Genomic DNA, 20,752 nt, shown 5'->3' on the forward strand with positions numbered 1-20,752 from the left:
GTTTATCACTGACCTTTGGTGTGGCGGACATGTGTGGGTGTCTGTATTGTGGCGGATTACGAGCTGTGGGTCGTAATACCTGTAGCAGAATTCCATTGCAGCAGCGGTATGTTGATGGTCTTCTGCACCGCGGTAAGTGGATTTACCGCCAGGGTTGTAATGAGGGCCCATAATTCTAATTTCTTAAAGTTGTTGCTGTCTTCTGGCTACTCTATTCATTGATTAATTACTCGTAATCTGACATGTTTTTTATTTGTTTGGCCAGTTTAAAAGTCTCCTTTTTATGTTCTTTATTTTGCAAACATTTCAGCATCCACATACAGATTTTAAAACATTTTTAGTTTTCTTACCAACAGCTCCTTCCTCTTTAGTAATATTGTCCACTTGTTCATTCTTTTTGTTTCTGTGTTGCAAGTATATAGTATATTTCCCTCAATTTCTTTTTTGCTTTTGTTTTTTTAAGCATTTTAGATAATTCTTATAATGCAGAAATAGATCTCTGAAATAAAAAATAGCTAACTGAATACAGTTTTATTCTGTATTATTCAATTGTATATCATAAGCATTTAAATGTAATACAAAGAATAGCACCATTTGGTGCTTAATGTCTACATGTGTTAGCCAGACTCAATGTTTCACTTTATCTATAAATGTGTGCTTGGCTGCATTATGGTATGTAACTGCGTTTGCCTGGGTATATTATCAGATGCATCAGCATTTCTCTAGGTTCATTATTCAATACATAATTGTGACCCTGGTTGTATCAGAATATGTATCTATCTATCCCTGGGTATGTAAGTGTATGCCTCCCTCTGTTACTGTGAAGATTACTGGATGACTCAGTAAATCAGTGACTCCCAGTGTGTGCCTAGGTATGACAGTGTGTGTGTGCCAGGGTGTGTCAATATATGGAAGAGAGTCTCCCTGTAGTTGGTACTGTATGTCAGTATTTACATTAGTGTATGTGTAGGTGTCACAGTTTAACTACAAGTGAGCCTGGGTTTGTCAGTATTTGTCTGTGTGTTCCAGTATACATATTAGTCTGTGCTTCACTTTATAGCTATATGTATGAGTGTGTGCCTAAGTGTGTCAGTGTATTCATGACTGTCTGCCTTGGTTCCAACACTGTATGCATTACTGTGTGTCTGGATGTGTCAGTATATGCATAAGTGTAGTTATGGTTGTATTAGTATATAAATATATTTGTTCCTTGCTGTCTCAGTGTATACATTAGTGTATGCCTGGGTATGTCACTTTATGCATTCATATGTGCCTTCCTGTGTCACTCGATGCATACGCAGATACCAGGCTCCTTATAACCTACATATAGCATACTGCACACATAACTTCTATGTAGGAAAAAGAAACTCAAAAACTCATGCAAAGTGGTTAGAAACAGGAGCTCTACTTGCAATTTACACTCTACTGTAGCATACAGAATGCATGGTTTAAAAACTACTAGTATAAAGCATTTAATAAAAAGATAAATACCTTACTACACATCCCTCTTCTATCTCAGACAATATTTTTTTTCAATTTCATGTACAGTTTTATCCCTGTTTCACACACACACACAGCTGTTAGTACACATTTATTGTAAATATACACTATAATTTCCATACCTCTTAAAGGTCTTTCATACAGTGTTAGAATACTGTCACAATATCACTTTCAAGTCTTTTATTTGTATAAGCATGAAATGACAGAATAGTAATGGTTCACCACTCTTACACCAAGGGACCTGCAATGCTAACCTATTCACCTTTGCTTTCAGTGATACTGTACTGCTTAGCAAACCACAAACAATGTTTCATGTTTTCTTTATCTTATCATATTTTTGGCAAGAAGCACAATTTGCTACAGTATGTTCCGGAAGTCACGACTGTCGCAGTCCCCAGCACTGCCCCCGGAGTAACTTTGCGATGAGTGGAGACTTCACACGGGGTTCTGTAAATATATTTCCCATTATTTTTGGTACAGTTTCAGCTACAGTTCACTGATAATACTCATTCAGAAAAAAACATTTTTCTTTAGTTCCTTGCAAACCAAAACCTTTCTTGTTTTCAATGTAAAATTGCATACCTGCTTTAAAAGCTCCCCTTCTCCACACCCTTTCTCCTCAACTGCCATAGCAACCTCCTCTACATCAATGTATAATGTGATAGTGTTTCAAATGTTCTCTCCTTTGTTTCTCAGCAGCAGACAAGCTTCAATATGTGTTGTAGCAGGTGCAGTTGACCATTACAGAATATAAGCATATCCAAAATGGAATTCCTAAAATAAAAAAAGCTAATCAGTGATTGTCTGCCTTTATAATTGTTATAACAACCTATGTTTATCTACCAATGTATGTACAATATCCAATCCAAATAGTGCCTCAAGTAGTCCTTCCATTTTAACTACCTCACATTTTGAAAACTGTCTCATTCACCTTCTCCTATGTGCTACTGCTCCTTCACTTCAAAATGGCAATGTTTTTTGGGCCAGTGAGTATGCTAGAAAGAGTGGCATTGGCAGAGACCTAGGTTTGCCTAGTGTGGATATTACTTGGGTTGGCTAGAGGGTAAAAGTGGCATCAATTGCTGCTTTTGGTTGAAAGCATGAGAGATTGCCAACCACCTCACCTCATGTTTGTGCACTGTGGCGGCAATGACCTAGGCACACTGACTGGGGTAGGATTGGAAATTCTAATGAAGGATACCTTTGTCCAATTAACACAACTTTTCCCTCACGCTGCCTTTGTGCTCTCTACCTTATGCCAGAAGCAGAAATTGAAATGTTCAACTGAATTCTGTCCACAGATAGACAAAGCCAGAAAAACATGTTAATAAAACTGTTTCAGCATTCCTCAGAGACCATATCATGGGCTCTATCTACAATAATAACCTGCCCTTTCATGGGGCTGGGATAGATAGAAGAGATGGTGATCACTTCACAGATGAAGGTAGCAAAGTGTGTTTGAGAAACTTGAAACTTTGCATTTGCTCCAATGCGTACTAATCATTTACACCTAATAAACACAAAGGCTCTTCTTAGAGTCACCATATATACCAAACAATATGAAAAATTGAAAGAAAATCAGTTTTTTTTTTTTTATAGAAAATTTGGAGTTGCAACTACGTCATGGATTCACAAACCAAAAGCACAAACTCAATACAGAGCATCCATCATATACATATGTCTTATTTTCACTCTCTCCATGAACCACTATATTTCTGAATACCTCAGTGTAAGACTAATGGGGTATTTAAATAGGTACAAGAGTGGGTAAGTGGATCTGTGAGTGGGTGTGTGAATGGGTACACAAGTGTGAGTGACTCTGAGTGGGTATGTGACTGTCTAAGTAAGTCTGTGAGTGGGTTCATGAGTGTGTCTGTGGGTGTATGAATGGTTGTGTAAGTGTCTAAGTGGGTCTATCAATGGGTGTATGAGTTTGAGTATGTCTGTGATTGGTTTATAATTGTGTGAGTGGGTGTCTGACTGAGTGTGTAAATATTTGGGTACATCTGTGAGTAGATGCATAAGTGTGAATGGGTCTGTCAGTTTAGTATATAACTGTGTGAGTGGGTCTGTGAGTGAGTACATGGGTATGTAAGTGGGCGTGTGAGTGTCTGAGTGGATCTTTGATTTGGGTGCATGAGTGTGTAACTGGGTCTGTGAGTGGGTGTATGAGTGACCAAGGGTGTCTCAATGGGTGTAAACGTATGTGAGTGGGTCTGGCAGTGGGTTTCTGAGTATCTGAATAGGTTTTTGAGAAGATGTGTGAGTGGGTATTTGAGTGGATGTATGAGTGTCACTCTGTGAGTGGGTGAATATGTGTGTCTGCCTGCCTGGGTCTGTGAGTATGTGAGTGTCTGAGTGAGTCTGTGAGAGGAGGTGAGAGAACGTGGGTGGGTCTTTGAATGACTGTATGATTGTGTCAGTGAGTGGGTGTGTGATTATGTTAGTGGGTCTGTGAGAGGTTGTATGAGTGTCTGAGTGTCTGTACAAGTCTCTGAGTGGTCTGTCAGTGGGCTTGTGAGTGTCTGAGTGGGTCTGCCAGTGTGTGCATTAGTGTGTGTGAATGTGTGAATGTATGAGCACTGCGGTACAGTTGTGACTCACCAATCATAATTAGTCATAAGGGAACCCCCAGACACTCTTAAATGAATCACATGGTGTCATAGTACCTCTACTCTGACCCCTTTTATTATTTTCAGCCCCGCGGCTGTGCACCAATTCATAAGATGGCGACCACAACTTTCATCACAGGTTGTGGCCAGCCAATCACAGTACTGCTTCTGTCATGAGGAGCCACTGTGTTCCATGCAGAAGTCGCAATGGATCCCCGTCCCTATACATACATATTTGTTTTCCACTTAATAACTACAAAACCACTGAACGGATTCACACTAAATCACAAAAAGGTTGCTTTCAGGACCAGGCCCTAGCTTTCTGCCAAATATGGTGTAATTCCTTCCTGTGGTATGGGCGCTATTGCTATTCAAAATCTCTGTGGAAAAATTAATGGGAAAAAACGTTTGGGACCCCCACTTTCCAGACAAAAAGTTTCATGAAGAGTTGTCAACTGGCTCGAAAAATATAGGGAAGTAATAAAACGCTTTTTCTATAGAAACTTGGTCCTAACTATAACTACGGAGTAGTGACCACCACTAAACAATACACATATTCAAAATACAAAATACACATACATATACAAAAGTCAGCAGTTATACTTATTTGAGCTAACTATACCCTAAACCCCAATGCACTGCTTATGACCTCACATATTACATCACTCATGACATGGTCAGTGACATCACTAAATATCATCATTGATGACATTTCAAATGACATCACTGATTCCCTCACTGATGACATCACCCAGTGAGTGTGTTTCATACAAGTTTCTGAGACCTAAAAAATATTTTTAGCTATTGCATAAGTTAAATTACTATTCTATCTGCACTACTTGTCACAAACTGCACTTGATTTCTCACCTCTGGATGGAGGATTGGAGAACACACACGGTCTTCTACAGGTTCTGGATAATCCCAGATAGGGGTGACCCTTTCTAGTAGCCACGGTGCCGCTTCACAGGGAACGCCAAAGCAGACCGTACCCTTCGGAAGGAGTCCCAGAGGAAAAAAAAACAAGAACTGGGGAAAAACCTCAAACAGGATCTCCTAAAAAAAAGAAGAAGAAAAACAGGACTTGAACACAGGAATAAAAAACAAGGCAAAAAATACTCCAAAGCAAAAAACAGGAATGATGAACAGGAGCGAAGAGCACAACCAAAGGGAAGTGTTTGCAAAGCAAGATACAGCAAGACTGAATGGTTTATATACTAAAAAAGGAGAAGTGACATCACAGGAAATTAAAAGAACACTATCTTGAATTGGGAAAAAGCCCATAGACAAGAATAGAAAAAAAGGCAGTATATAAGAAAGAGAGCATGCTGGGAAATACAAGCAGTAAGAAGACAAGATGGACACAACATGAACTTGAAAAGGGCAGAATACTGAGGCATGGAAAAAGAAAAAGACCAGAAGAAGGCCAGCACCGACAGGGGAGATTAAAAATGCCTTACAGTAGGTAAGGGCAACGCGACCGGGAGCGCAATACACGCTTCCCAGGATGCGTTGCCAAAGTGACCGCGGGGAACGAAGCTCCGAGAATCGGCAGCGCGTTCCTACCGCGGAAGAAAAAAGAGACGCTGCATTGAGGCGCGGCGTTACACTACTAATTAGTGATATTGGGACAGATTTCTCAAAAAAGCCTTTCGCGATTCGGAAATAGCTATTTTTAAGAAATCGCTATTTCTGAGTCGCAAAATGCTATGTATCATATTTGCGATTCTGTAATAGCGATTTCTTAAACATCGCAAATGGTATTACCGAATTGCAAATTGCGATTCAGCCCCCTTTCGCACCTATGTCGGCCCATATTTTTGCGAATGTTTTGCATTTTCCAAATTGCAAATTCCTAACTGGAATTTGCAATTTGGGAAATGCAAACTCAAGGGTGCTGGGGGCCTAAGGCCCCCTCTGCTGCACCCCAAAACAATTTTGGAAGACATGTAAGTTGCCCACATGCCAAAAGGGCATGTGTGCGTTACATGTCAATTTTAAAAATGCATTTTTAATGCATTTTTTAAATTTGCACATGGTTACCACAAAGTTCAACTTGGTGGTAATAGCGATTCCTTAATGCCCAATTCGCATTAAGGAATATGTTCATACATGTGCTTAAGAAATCGCAAATAAGGACTCCTTATTTGCCATGCCGCATTTAGAGAATCGCAAATTGCGATTCTCTAAATGGGGTCACAATTTTAAGGAATCGCTATTTTAGCGATTCCTTAAAATTGCACTGCGAATGACTTTCTTACATTCAGAAAGGTGATTTTGCATTAACAAACTGCTGAATTTTGCAATTTGCTCCATTTGCGAAAGCAAAATTCTTTGATACATCTGGCCCATTATTTCTAACATATATCATCTGATCTATAATCCCGTTTTTAAAGCAGGTGTACTATTTATTAGTGAACTATTTTCCACTCTGACCCATATCCCCTGCTGGTAATGCTTTGAAACACTCTAAGCTGTTTATTGAGAACTCACTTCACAGTGATGGCTCAGTACAGTCCTATTTTAGGAAATCCTGACCAATTCCCTAAGACCTCTCTCCTTCCTTTGTGATAAATGACTGTAGTAATAGATTGCAATAAATTCATCTGTTGACTAAGATCTTTCTCTCGGGTGATGACTCAGTGTAGCAGACATTTACATGACCTCTCTGCTTGCACCTTTATCCAGGGTGAACATTCATTTAACTAGCGGTTTGTGACAAAGTAGTCTGTCCGCTAAGACCTCCCTACTGATTGTATGTTGCAGTGGTTAGTGTAAATCTGACATTTGCACAAAAACCTCTTTCCAGGTTCACAAATGTGTTGTTGTGGTTTGCAACACACTAGCCTATACGATTATATGTTTTACTCTGGTCTTTAGTGTTTAGAATAGTGGTTTAGAAGGAACAGGACAGTCTACTGTGAACTGTCTCTTAGGTTGTATGTATGTAGTAGTTCATAAGCTCAAGTCAGCTATGCTTGATACAACTCTCGCCATGTCATGAGTGATGTAATATGAGATCATAAGCAGTGCATAGTGTAGGGGTGAGTTACAGTTAGCTCTGATAACTATAACTGCTGAATTTCTATGGTCTTTTGTGTGTGCCAATCCTGAGCCTAATTATAACGACCCTGTAACCCTTCTTTTAATGAATATGAAAGGTTTTTTAAATCTATTTCCTAACTATAGCATCTCTGTAGCCTTAGGTTTTTACCGTGAATTTATACTTTTTAAAATTCTATTTCCTAACTATAACGTCACTGCAACCTTTGTTTTTTTAGTGAATTTCACAATGTTTTAATACAAATTGTAATACAATTTCACCCATAAGTTTTATTCAGTAATAGACATTTTCAGAAGTTTATAGATACATTTTATTAACACATGTATTCTAATAGACTTTTAAAGTTTCAAATAACAAAAAAATGTAAGGTCATGAATGTAAACTTTATATAAATGCAATACAGCAAGTCTTTCTCTTTTGTTTGTATTCATTTTATGGATCCAGAGATCCGTTGTAATGCCACCACAAATTTGCTGCAATTCCAGGAACACACCTCAACATGATCTTCTCATTGAATACACTAAGGGCCTCAATTATAAAAAAGGACAGATCGTAACGCCATGATAGTGTTGTATTTACAAAACAGCGCATCATGGCACTAGGATCCTGTAAGCATAATAAAAAATGACACTAGTCTGTGCACCGTCACAATAAAAAATTACACTAATGCTGCAAAAGTGATGCTAGGCAGAATAGTGGCACATATGATGCAAACCGTCCTAGCATTACTTTTTTGTGCCGTAAGCATAAAAAAAACAGTTGGAAAATGCTGCAATTAAAAAACAAACACCACAGGAGACACTCCGGAAGCAAACATGGAGAACCCAGAACACCGGAGACCCCAGGACAACCCCAACAACCAAAGTACCAGCCAGGATGTCTAGACAAACTCCTAGGAGAAGAGAAAGAGGAAGAATAGGTGTAAGTTCACTAAGGAGGAGAATACTATCATAATCACTGAGGTGATGGAGCACCAACATCCGCTATTCATCACCTCAAAATTACCACTAGGGAGGAAAGAGGCCACATGGCAGTTTGATGTTGAAAAAGGTAAACCGTGTAGCAGAGGTCAAGAAGACAGCCATTGACTGTAGGAATTGCTAGCATGAGTGCAAGGACAGAACAAAGGAGAAACTGTCCAGCAACCGCAAAGCAGCAGTACAGACCGGAAATGGCAGTCCAGTGCCCCAGAAGCAGCTGGATGAAGTGAACGAGATGGTGGCACCTGTTATCCCTGAGGAGTTGGTGATAGGAATCCCAGGCCAGGACGGTGTGGCATTTGTCGAACAACAAGACTCACAGGGTAAGTTGCAGCGAGGGGCAATGTGGCAACTAGGCAGTGTCATAAGGTACAGGCCAAAGATCAGTATACTAGCATGTCTATGGTTAAATAGCAAAGACACATAATGCACACTGACCACCAACAATTTGAACAGCCCTGTCCAGAACTGTCACCTTACTCTCTTCATTGCATGAAGCACAGCATCAGTCAATGTTTACGCACCTTTGTATTTTTTACACTTGCAGTGCAATGTACTCACCACAACTACAACTCCGACAATACACAGCAAAAACATGGACTGGAACAATAGACCAAGCATGCAAACTGGCACCTTCTACAACCTGTTACAATGCAGGACACCTTGCACCATGCAGCTACTCGGTCTCAATTGGGCCTATGCACAATAATCTAGAATATTAAGCAAAAGAATGGAATGGCTGTGTCACAGAGAAATAACTCATCTGAGAGGGGGGCCAGGTGTCATCAGTCAATGTTTACACACCTTTGTATTTTTGACATTTGCAGTGCATAGTACTCACCACAACACCAACTCCGACAATACACAGCAAAAACATGGACTGGAACAATACACTGAGCATGCAAACGGGCACCTTGTACAACCTGTTACAATGCAGGACACCATGCACCATGTAGCTACTCGGTCTCACTTGTGCCTATGCACAATAATCTAGAATATTAAGCAACGGGGTGGAATGGCTGTGTCACTGAGAAATAACTCATCTGAGTGGGGGCCAGGTGTGGGCATGGGAGGTATACAATTATAGGGACATGGCAAGATACATGTCATGTCTATAGTACCCTGCATGAAATTAAATTGCACCTAGCTGACCTGGGATGCAGAGTGCGTGCACACAGGTGTCAGTCGCCATGGAAGGGACCATAGGAACTCCTTGAAAATAATCAATTGGAGGGATGGAAGGATGGAAGAGGTGCAGACGACAGGACAATGTATGTACAAACCAATGATGATGTGTGGGCATGATGGCCCACTACTGTTGCTGTGCAATGTAGGTGCTGACTGTGCATGTCCAAATAATATTTGGTTTGAATGGGGAGACTGTGCACACTGGGGAGGTGAGAATGGACATGTGTACTGCATTGTAGCAGCACAAATACACGTACACTGCTCAGTCTGACTGTGCAGGGCTTGAAGTACATCTGGGGAGGGATGGTAGTAAAGTGCCCATTAGGGGACTACAACCTACATGTTATGTGGACTAGGGGAACATGTAGCAAGTCCCAGGAAGGAGTCTGATGCAACAGTGTCTCATGGTGCCACATGTAAAAAGTTTAGGATGTCAAGGAAGGACTTGACAAGGGATACCAAGAAAACATAGCTATCACAAATAACAAGACTCAGGAAAGAACCCAGGCTGAAGTAGGTGGCCCCAGTGGTGTGGGAATCATATGTAGGTAGTTGCCACTATTCACACCACCACTACCATGTGGGGTGAGGCCGCACCATTAGCTGACTATCTATAACAAAGCAACATGTAGCACCATTTTATTTGGGCACACATATTCTATATGTGGTAGGCATGTGAGAAGTACGGTATGATCTGGGTAAGATCACTGTGTGACACTAAACAGTATACCAAGACCCAAAAGTGGGTAATCATAAAATGCATGTACTCATAAAATGGGGTGGGCCTCTGTCACATGACATGTTACAGTCTGCAGATAAACATCTCTGATCATTATTAAATTCAGGGAATGTCAGTCAGCTTAAACTACCCAGTAGCACATGACGCATCCTCTCAGCATAGGTAAATAGTAATTGTGAGAATAATGAAGACGTACTGCCATTTGTAATGGAAATACAGTGAAACTATGCATCAGTACCCAGGCCTAACAGGTTCACTACATGTCAATGTTGAACTGATAGTATCACATATGAGGTAATGATGCAGAGTTTCACAGAAAGTTATCTTGCTGTGTGGTGTTGCATCATTTTCAAAGTGCAGGGATGCATTGTTTTTACTGAAATACAACCCATCCCTGTACTTCCCTCAGCAAAGGTGCACAAACTGCTGCCTAGTGCTACCACAAGCACCCTTACATAATGGTGCAATGGTGTCTGCATTACAGGGATGATTGAATATGGGCAGGAAGGGAAACCTTCCTTCACACAAACAATCATTACTGGTGTATTCCTCTTTCAATGTGTGCTGCATTCAGCAGCACACAGAGAAAGTGGAAAAAACAGGGAAAATGTTATTCCTCCCCATTGCGCCACTTCAATGCCACCCCTGAGGTGGTGTAAGAATAGGATGCATCCCCAGACTTGTAAATCTGGAAATGTGCTGGATTTCTTTAGATTCAATGGGTGTTGTGTAGGAACACCCACAGTAACACCTCAGAACACATCTTACATGCAGTGTCATGTGTGAAAGGGGTCCATATTTGCAAAGCCATGAAAATCCATGCAGGTTTGCTTTGCGTGGAATTGCAAATATGGGCTGGAACAGAGTGCCAGTGGAGCATCAAAAGAAATTACACTCCGGTTGTGCATTGTGCAGCTCGGGCCTCGTGAATGAGGGGCTGAAAGTGCCACAACTGAAACCTTGAGTGCCAATCTGATTACTCATGTCAACATCTAGAAAAGCCCACCATTAACATGTCTCTATCTCCTTGCTAAGGATGAACACGTAACTCCTGGCAAGCTGACTGTCCTGGATGTTTCAGGTGATGTGAATGACCAGGTGCAAGCCATAAATCCTGACACCCCCCAGCAAATCCTGAGTGCCATCCACACACCATCCTCGGTTATGGGGAATCTTGACAGCATTGCTGGGTATCCAGATGATCCGTCCAACATCCAACATACACCACCTGCCAGCCCACATTCTAAACGACTGTGGTAGGAGGCAGTCCCTATGTGTCTCAGTCTGAACAAGGGCAAAACAGCTGCCATATGAGGCACCTACTCTCTGTTATGTGGCCTCCAGCAGTCCCTGGCTGACATCACTGGTGTCATGAGGCAGAGGCATGTGCAAATGCCCAGCCAAAATGAAACCAGTGAGGTTTCTAACAAGCTCAGGGCTATACAAAACATCTTGGAGTCCATGGAGCAGAAGCAGGACTCCCTCATTGCCAGCTTACATGCCTACCACTGTGATATTTCTGCTGTATTGCAAAACCAGCAGTTCCTCCTTGCTGCAGTGCTGACTTATGTCTTGACACAGATGAGAGCATCCGTGGACACGGAAACCACATCTTTTGCCCCTGATGTGCGTATGATTCCCTCTATTCAACACCTACAACACCCCTGTCATGAGATGCATAGCATTGATCAGAAGAAGAAGCTGTAGAATGCACATCTGGGTCACCCCCCAAGTAACTGGGCCTGTGGGAGCATAATAAAAAAATAAAAAAAACACTTTGGGCTTCTCCTGAGGGGCGATCGCCCCCCCCCCCAGGGAATTAAATTATGATTTATTTATTTTTAAAGAAAAAAAAAAACTAAATGGTGGGGTCAGCCCTGCTTACACGGGCTGACCCCTACGTGGGCATTTTATTGTATTTTTTAAAAAAATTTGTCCTAGGGGGCGATTGTGCCCCCCAGGGAATACTTCTTTTAAAAAAAATGAAAATGTTGGGGGTCAGCCGATGGGCGGACCCCCTGTGGTGGCATTTTACTTTGTACATGTGTGGTTTGCCTTAGGGTCCCGATCAGTCCCGATCAGCCCCAGTGAAAGCACACATGCATAAAAAAAGAAGTGATGTAGAGAGTCTCCCTCACTCTTGCTATATATATATATATATATATATATATATATATATATATATAACTTTTTTACATGTGTTGTTTTCTAGGAGCCACAATTGGTCCCCAGGGAAACCATATATAGATAAAAGTATACAGGTTGCTGTCATGGGAGTCATTAGTAAAGATTTCTTTCACATGTCTTTGGTAATATTTTCAGGAAGAAGGAGATGGTTACTTGAAAGGTGATAAAATGTAGTCAAACTTATTTGGTCATGTGGTGGATGAATATGATGGGCCCTTGTCTGGCAGTAGTAAGTTCATGTGAGGGCAGGGATTGGTTGGATTGGGCCTGGGGCCGGTCGAATGAAAGGGTTGTTTGTTGTGCTTTGATGTCCCTTGACATGGCTTTGTGGCTCTCCTTCAGAAGGCTGGTTTCAATATTCAGATACTTTGATAAGTATTCATGCTGTGAAACCATAATTTTTGGAGGTGATAAAACCAACCAGTGTAAGTGGTGGATTAACTTTAACATACTAGTACCAGGGGAGTACAAGGGTGCAGGACTAGCGTTGCTCTCACCAGTTTCCCTTCTCACAGAATCCCTTAAAATTACAAACTTTGCTTAAAAAACTCTTTAGCATTACATTTCAATGAGGGGAAGACCTGGATTCTGTAGGCAGCCACAAATCTTCTACCACCCAGCATTCAACTAAGTCTCCAGAGAAATACATTTATGAAAACTAGACACATGGGGAAGTCCCTGGAAATGTTGCATGTTTGAATTTCACAAAGCTTTCTTACCCAGAATACCCAGCAAAGTTGAAAAGTTGATTAAAAAAACACTATTTTTCCTTACTTTCTCATCACAGGAACTACAGAAATGTGCAGGGATCCACAAAATTCCTACCACCCAGTGTTTCTCCACTTGTCTAGATAAAAACACAATCCCACTTGTGTGCCTGTGCCTAGTGCCTGCATCAGGAATGGATCACTCCAGGGTTAAGAGTAGCCCTCATGCAAGGACTACCATTGACAATTGTGTGATCCAATCCTGTTGTGGGTACTAGCCTACCCACACAAGTGAGGTACCATTTTTATCAGGAGACTGCTGGGTGAAAGGAAGTTTGTTGCTCCCCTCAAGTTTCAGAACTTTCTATTACCGAAATGTGAGGAAAAAGTATTTTTTGCCAGATTTTAGGGTTTGCAAAGGATTCTGGGTAAAATAACCTGGGGAGAGCTCCACAAGTCACCCCATCCTGGATTTCCTTAGGTGTCTAGGTTTCACAAATGCACAGGTTTGGTAGGTTTCCCCAAGTGCCGGCTGAGTTACAGTCCAAAATCCACAATTAGGCACTTTCCAAAAAAACTGCCAGTTTTCAAAGTAAAAATGTGATGTGTCCATGTTGTGTTTAGGGGTGTTTCCTGTTGTGGGCACTAAGCCTACCCACACAAGTGAGATACCATTTTTATTGGGAGACTTGGGGGAATGCTGGGTGGAAGGAAGTTTGTGGCTCCCCTCAGATTCACAAAAGGACACCACACCAGTTTAGAAAAATAGGTAATATTGATTTAAATCAAACAAGACCAAAGAAAAAAATCCACATACTCAATTCAAGATACGAATTTTAAAAAGAATAAGGGGCATATTTATATTCTGTTTGCACCAAATTAGTGTCATTATTTTTTACTATAATTCGGTGCAAAACTAACTCCATATTTATACTTTGGTGCTAGACCGGTCTAGCACCAAATTTATGGAGTCAAAGTAATTTTTTGGAAGTGGAAACCTACCTTGCCTTAATGAGATGCAAGGTAGGAGTTCCCGTGCAAAAAATGACTCTATGGCCTTAACGCCATATTTATACTCCCGTGCAAAAATGGCGCACAGGAGGAAGGAAGGGTCAGAAAAGGGTGCACAACTTGCTTTGCCCCATTTTTTAACCTCTGGGTCAGGACAGGCGTTAGGGGACCTGTAGGCCTATTTCCATGGGGAACACCATGGAATAAGCCCACAGGTGCCCTCCCCAGGCCCCTGGGACAACCCCCACCCACACCAGAGGGACAGCGGAGGATGGGGGACACCATCCTGGGTAAGTGCAGGTAAGTACTTTCTTTTATTTTTGAAGTGTCATTTGGGGCCATGAAATAGGTCCCCCTACATGGCACAGGGTGCATTGGCCATGCCCAGGGGACCCTGGTGGCCTGTGCTGGCCACTGGGGTGGTTGGCATGACTCCTGTCTTTTCTATGACTGCGATGCCATGACTGTCCATGACAAGCAAGATCAGTAGTATATGCTTCATTCAGATTCTCAAAAGTTTAGACCTGTTGAAGGATGTACATAGTTGCTTACCTGGCCCAGTGTCGAGGTTTTTGTGTGAATGAGTTATTGGGAGGAATGTTGGAAGTTGCATATTTTGTATGCAAACACTTAAGTAATTATTATAGTCTTTTACTGTGGATTAAAATCCAAGATTTACATGATTTAAAAAACAGTCCTCCGGTGCCTCTTTCTTGAAACAGACCAAATACAATAGAGTAAGACATAGGGCCTGATTAAGAGTTTGGTGGATGGGTTGCTCCCCCAAACATGACAGATATACTGCCCGGTTTATTACTCGGTGCATAGGATATAATGGAATCGTAATATGGTGGACAGGATATCCGTCACGTTTATGACATAGTAACCCCATCTGCCAAATTCGAAATCAGGCCAAAACATGGACAACATCTGATTCCTAACATTTTAGTATTAATTATTTGACAGAAATGTTGGAAATAAAGTGATTCAATGCACAGTGAGTACAACAACTAATTACAATAAAGAGTAATAGAAAGCTAGCTCTAGACTTTAGAACGCTATGGCCCTCATTATAACATTGACGGTATATGCCACTTACCACCTTGGTGACAGCCTCAAACATACCGCCGAGGTGGCAAATATCTGTTCGCCATATTATGACGCACACTCACACACACCACACCACCAGAATACTGCCACATACACAAATCCGCCAGCCCAAAGGTCAATGATAAAGTGTAGGTACGAACATCCATAGTTGCGCCAACAAAACAACGCCCAGCACATTATGACCCACGAATCACCACGGTTGAAATTCAATGGTGGTAAATCATTGGCGACACACTCTGGCTCTCTCACAATAGCCACCCAAATACAAAACAATACAACATTGGCCAATACCAGCAACTCACACCTGACACTCATACACACACCACACCCACACACCAACAGCACCATAAAACACACACCCACATTACACACAACCATTTGCAAATACCATTATGCTCCAAAAGACTAACACGAAGATCACTGAGACAACTACACACACATACACCACAAACACCGATCCACGCGTAACACACCCAACAATACACACCCCACCTCATTACTAAACATCCTCTACACAACACACACCACACAACACTCATGTCTCCACTAAGGCACCCCCATTTCACTGATGAAGAGTTGCGGGTCAAGGTTGAGGAAATAGCTGTGGTAGAGCCACAGCTGTTTAGAGCACAGGTACAGCAAATATCTATTGCCAGGAAGATGGAGCTATGGTGGAGAATGGTGAACAGGGTAAACGCTGTGGGACAGCATCCAAGAACAAGGGACGTCATCAGGAAGAGGAAGAACAACCCATGGGGGAAGGGACGTTCCATGGGAGTAAGGTACCAGCTCACCATCCAGAGGACTGGCGGTGGACCCCCACCACCTCCCCCACAGCTCACAGCATGGGAGGATGAAGTCTTGGCAATCCTGCATCCTGAGGGACTCACTGGAGTTGCCGGAGGACTGGACACTGTTGAGTCAATGTTTACTACTTATCACCCCCATACCTGCATGCCATCTCCCTCCTCACCCTCACTCCCATCACTTCACTCCATCCCACACACTGCACCTACACATCTGAATAACCCCAATGCCAAGCCCTGCATGCCATACGAATGAATGGACAGCCCTCCCAGCCCTGCATGGACACCCATCACCAAATCATGCACAGCATGGAGAACTAACAAGCACATAATATATCACCATACACAAACAAAGGTGGCAGGGCAAGAGCAACAATAGAGGGAAAGCAAGGGATGTACAATATGTCATAGACATGAAGTGGCCCCAGTCAATCTCAGTGGGGAGGAGGTGCCACGACTAACCAGTCCCCCAACAGAAGACGCTCCCAGTGATGACAGTAACTCTGGACTTTAGGATCTGAATGAACTACCTGGCCCATTAGGGACCACTGGTCAGTTGGACACCCCAGCCCACACACAGTCCACCAAAGAGCCTCCCCCATCAGTATCCAATACCACAGCACCCACCCAACATACCCTCACCTCTGTCTCCAGGACACGTCAATCAGCAGTGTGCCCACCTGTACAGGGACACCAGTCCACACCCAAGACAATCAGGGACCTGGGGTCAGTGTCAGTGGGCACACCCTTCAGGGGACAGGGGCACAGGGGAACAGGGACACTGGGAGGAGCACTGTGCACGAGGGGGAGGACAGGCCCAGGGAACCGACTCTGCAGCAGGCACTCACTAATGTCCTGGGGGCTTACCAACAATCCCAGGACAAGATGGGCCAGATCCTTACCAACATGCAGGAGAAGAAGCGGCTGCAGGAGGTACACCATCAAGAGATCAGGGAGGATTTGCAGGCCCTCAACACCACCATAGCAAGGGTGCTGGCAGATATTGCCAACATCATGAGGGAATGGGCAGCAGACCAGCGGGCCCCTACCACTAGCTAGTCTACTGATCAGCCCACCACTTCTTTTGCACCTAGTGGGCAGGAGGCCCTGCCACAGGACTCACAGGCCACCAGCACCCCTCCTACTTCAGAAGGTGAACCACCCCACAACCATTTCCTGTGACCCAGACAGAAACCTTAGACACTTGGCAAGACCAAAACCACCGCCAGGAAATGAGACCAACCTGAATGTTCCCCTTGTGTCCCACCTTGTGACCTTGTCCACTTTGAACTGCCTTTGCTCCCCTTCCTATTGCCCCTTGGACACTGGATCTGTGCTACAAACAGACTGGAACAATACCCTGGATTTTTATCAACCATCACCTCATTCCATTGCACTTGTCCATCAACAATTTGCACTACAATTAAAACCCTTGAACACAACCTAAGTGAAAGTGTTTTATGCGATGAAAATGTTCATATATGGAAACAGTCACATATGTGCAAATGATCTGAACACTGTGATAGCATTAATTTAATGACCTGTATCTGTTTGTAGTCATCACATCAGTCCACTGTTGTCATATCACCAACATCTGGAAATTGAGAAGCCATAGATGGCAGTAAGTAGAGATACAAAGGAAGTGAATGCCATCCTGCTACAGCCACACAGAAAACATCAATAATTAGGGGAATGGTCAGTTCCACAGTCTCACCTGTGTTTCATTGGAAGTATTGACGTATAATTGATGTTCTGTTGTCCACATCCTCATCCTCTGTCTCCTCATCCTCACTCTCCTCAGGGTCCACTGCTGCCCCAGGGGCATTTCCGGTCTCCTCCTTCTGCAGATAAGGCACAAGTCGTCTGAGGGCCAGGTTGTGCAACATGCAGCATGCCACTACTATCTGGCAGATTTTCTCTAGTGAGTAGCACAGGGATCCACCTGTCAGATAGAGGCATCCAAACCTGGCCTTGCGGAGGCTGAAGATCTTTTCTATAACTCTCCTGGTTCTCCCATGTGCATCATTATAATGAATCTCAGTCCAATCCTTGCATTCCTCACAGGGGTCAGGAGCCACAATAGGTTTGGGTAGCCAGAGTCACTGGCAGGTATTGAGTGACAAACATTAGCCTTACATAATGGTATATGGTCAACACCAGAAGGCATACACTGACATACATTGAATGGGAGTCAGGCTCACCAATTAGCCGCACCCTCTGCCTCTGTAGCTGTGCCATCACTTTTGGGATGCTGCTATTCCTCAGGATGAAGGTGTCATGCACCGACCCAATATGCTTGGCAGTGACGTGGGAGATGTACTGTTCAGCCAGGCACAACATTTGTACGTTGAGTGAGTGGAAATTCTTCTGATTCCTGAACACTTGTTCATTCTGGGACGGGGGGAACAAATGCAACATGTGTACCGTCAATTGCCCCAATAATGTTTGATATATGTCCCATTCAATATAATCCTGCCTTCACAGTGGCCAAATCTTCCACCAGGAGGAAGGCAATGTAGCTGCACATGTGTTTCACCAGGGCAGGCAAAACCCTGGCCAGCACGATTGAGAACATTGGCTGTAACATTCCTGCTGCGAAGCCCACTGTCAATTGGAATGAACCAGTTGCCAGGAAATGGAGCACTGATAGAACCTGCACTAGTGGGGGATCCCAGTGGGATGATGGATAGCTGAAATCAGATCGGGCTCCAATTGAGCACACAGCTCTGTGATTGTGTCTCTGTCCTGTCTTTAGGTGAGTATTATGTGCCTGTCTTCCAGTGTAGCCAAGTCCACAAGGGGTCTTGTCTCCTCCTCCGATTCCTCCACATGGGTAGTTATCTAAGGGACACAAGAGTGAGTAGGCAGTCACAATTTGAAAAATGGAACCACCACCTCAGTGTACATAGAGTAGTAATGTGATGGAACACTGGTAATGGCAATGTAAGTGCAAATTACAGAAATAACACAGTTATTTATTATCTGAATATTGTCCACCACCATAAAATGGTGACCGCCTGTCCTGTATGTAGGGACAGGTGGAAGTGAGTTAACTCCACCAGCATTGTGCGTCATAGCGGAAGGCCGTCTTGCACTACCATGCTATTCCTTATTGGATAACATTGGGCTCCATGGAGTACAGTGGCCAATGGGGATCACCGACGGCAGTGACGGTGTACACCGCCCCATACGTGACCGCCATTTTCTGCCTATAACCTCACTTGATTCCTGACTTTCCACAGGACAACACCTGCACTGTGTGTGCTGCTGTGACATGTGTCTGGATCCAGTCATGGCCCGTGTGACCGGGGAAAGGGCTCCTGCCTTCACTTCGGAGGAGTTGTAGCGCTTGGTGGATGGGATTTTACCCCGGTATGAGCAGCTATATGGACCTCCGGACGAACAGGTGAGAACTCCTTGGGCACAAGGCATGTGACAAGGTTGCATGGAGTTGTGTGTGTAAGCATCGTGTCATTTGGGGTATCGTATGTCTGGTGGTGGAGTACATGGTGGGCGCTGGGTGAGGGGTGTGCCAATGGGGATGGAGGGGATTTGTGGGCCATATGTGTGACATGCTGCATTGTATGTGTAATGGTGTCCTCCTGTCTGTGTTTCCTATGCAGGTCAGCGCCCATCAGAAGAAGGGATTGTGGCATGCCATGACCAAGGACGGTTGACACACTGTAGGAAAGAGCTAGGAGGACCTGAGACAATGAGCCCAGAAGTCCGCGGAGGCTGGGGATGGCCTCCCAATGAGGGAGGGGTGCCCATCGGAACATGACCCCCCTGATGGCCCATGTACTGGCAGTGGATTACCCAGAGCAGGATGGGTGCTTGAGGGCATCACAACAGCCACAAGGAGGTGAGTACAGTGTGCATTACAACTATGATTGGTAGGAGGCATGGGAACCTGGTGGTGGGTGTCAGTTAGTGGGTGCCCCTTAATTCCAGCTCAGAGAATGCAGCGTGATCCAGCTCAAGGGAAATGATTGTATTGCTAAATCTGGTAACCTAGCTAATTTGCATTCAATGTCAGACTGGGCTTAGTGATTCCTAGGAAGGGTACAGTTGGCAGGGGGTTGGCCCACATCTTGCTGTGGTACCTAGCCAATGTAATGCCCGTGTGATGCATGTTGCTCAATCCTGATCCCTGTGTGTGACGGTAATGTGTATGCCATCTGTGGCGCTGGTGCTGTAATTGACCCAGTGCTCCCTTTCTCTCTCTCCCCCATTTTTCTTCTGTCATCCTGTCCATGTGTGCATTAGCATCATCTGGCGGAGGAGCAGGAGCACTGGCGACAGAGGGAGCTGCATCCCACAGGACCCAGGAGACAGAGTCCACTGACGCCGAGGGGACTAATGGGACGGAGGGTGAGGGGAGCACCACGGCAGAGACAGGAGGCAACAACACTGACTGTGATACCTCCTCCAATGGAAGCTCCCTGGTGGTTGCGGACACCACTGGGACAACCCGAGATACAGGTACAACTGCCAGCCACCGTACTAGCACCGCCCTCCCAGTATCCCCTCATCGAGTTGCCCGTGCCCGCTCACCCAGGTGGGTGGGCATCTTCTTCACCCCAGGCACCTAAAAGCCCTACCTCACTGAGCCTTGCTGCCCTGAGTGAGGAGGCTATTGACTTCCTGAGATCCACCTCTGTAGGGCAATCAACCATCATGAATGCCATCCAGGGTCTAGAATCACAGACAGAGCAATGCAATGCATTCCTGGAGGGCATTCACAGTGTATTGGTGGCCCAACAGAGATCATTCCAGGCTCTGGCCTCCTCCGTGATGGCAGCCATTCTCCCTGTTCCTACCGCCCCCCCTACAACTACCATTTCCCCGTCC

This window comes from Pleurodeles waltl, chromosome 8 (assembly GCF_031143425.1).
Source record: "Pleurodeles waltl isolate 20211129_DDA chromosome 8, aPleWal1.hap1.20221129, whole genome shotgun sequence".
NCBI lineage: Eukaryota > Metazoa > Chordata > Amphibia > Caudata > Salamandridae > Pleurodeles > Pleurodeles waltl.